This window comes from Tamandua tetradactyla, chromosome 2, assembly GCF_023851605.1.
Source record: "Tamandua tetradactyla isolate mTamTet1 chromosome 2, mTamTet1.pri, whole genome shotgun sequence".
In the NCBI taxonomy this organism is placed as follows: domain Eukaryota; kingdom Metazoa; phylum Chordata; class Mammalia; order Pilosa; family Myrmecophagidae; genus Tamandua; species Tamandua tetradactyla.
Window position 1 is genome coordinate 372140 of NC_135328.1, and position 1123 is coordinate 373262.

Sequence of the window (1123 nt, forward strand, 5' to 3'; positions counted from 1 at the left end):
AAAAGATCATGATCATGGTGGGGTTACACAGAGAATTTAGGGTTTAACAAATGAGTATGATGGTTGAATCATTAAAGTGATATTTCTTTTAGTCTCCAGTATCTTAGAGCAGCTAGAAGTAAACCTAAAACTGTGGAATTGTAACTCATACCAAACTCGGAAATCTGTTCTACAACCAAATGTTGTGCTGAGATTTGACATTTATTGCTTTTTTGTATATATGCTATTTTTCACAGAAAAGATATCTATTCCTTCTGCCCTATATCCTGGAGCAGCTAGAAGGACAAATCTGAGAGGATGGTATGGTAGCCCATGACAAACTCTGGGATCTGTCCTGTAACTACTTGTTGAAAAGTGCTTTGAAAACTATTGCTTTTTTTTCTTTCTTTGCTTTGTATGTATCCTATATTATACAATTAAAATTTTCTTTTTAAAAATCACATGAAGAGTTCCTCATCTTCATTGACTATAAGAAAGAAGCAATTTAAGATAGCAATGAATACCACCTCACACCTGCAAGAATGGCTCCTGTTAAATAAACAGGAAATTATAAATGTTGGAGATGATGTGGAAAAATTGGAACACTTATGAACTGCTGGCAAGAATGTATAATGGTTCAGCCACTGTGGAAGACAGTTTGACAATTCCTTAGAAAACTAAATATTGAGTTGTTCTATGACCCAGCAATAGCAATACTCAGTATATACCAAGAAGATTTTAGGGCAGTGACACAAACGGACATTTGACCACTGATATTCATAGCAACAGTTTTCACAATTATCTAGAGATGGAAAGAATTCAGGTGTCCATCAACAGATGAGTGCATAAACAAAATGTGGTATATACATATGATGGAATACTTTGCAGCAGTTAGACAAAATTATGCTCCAAAACATATGACAACATGGATGAACCTTGAGGACATAATGCTGAGTGAAATAAGTCAGACACAAAAGGCCAGATACTGTATGATTTCATTATTATGACTTTGGTAAATCCTCCAGCGTTTTGGAGCAGCTAGAAGGAAAAACTTGGGATGAGGGCATGGTTGCCCATGGCAAACTCTGGGACTTGCTCTGTAGCTGTTTGTTGAAGAGTGCTTTGAAATTTACTGCCTTTTTCT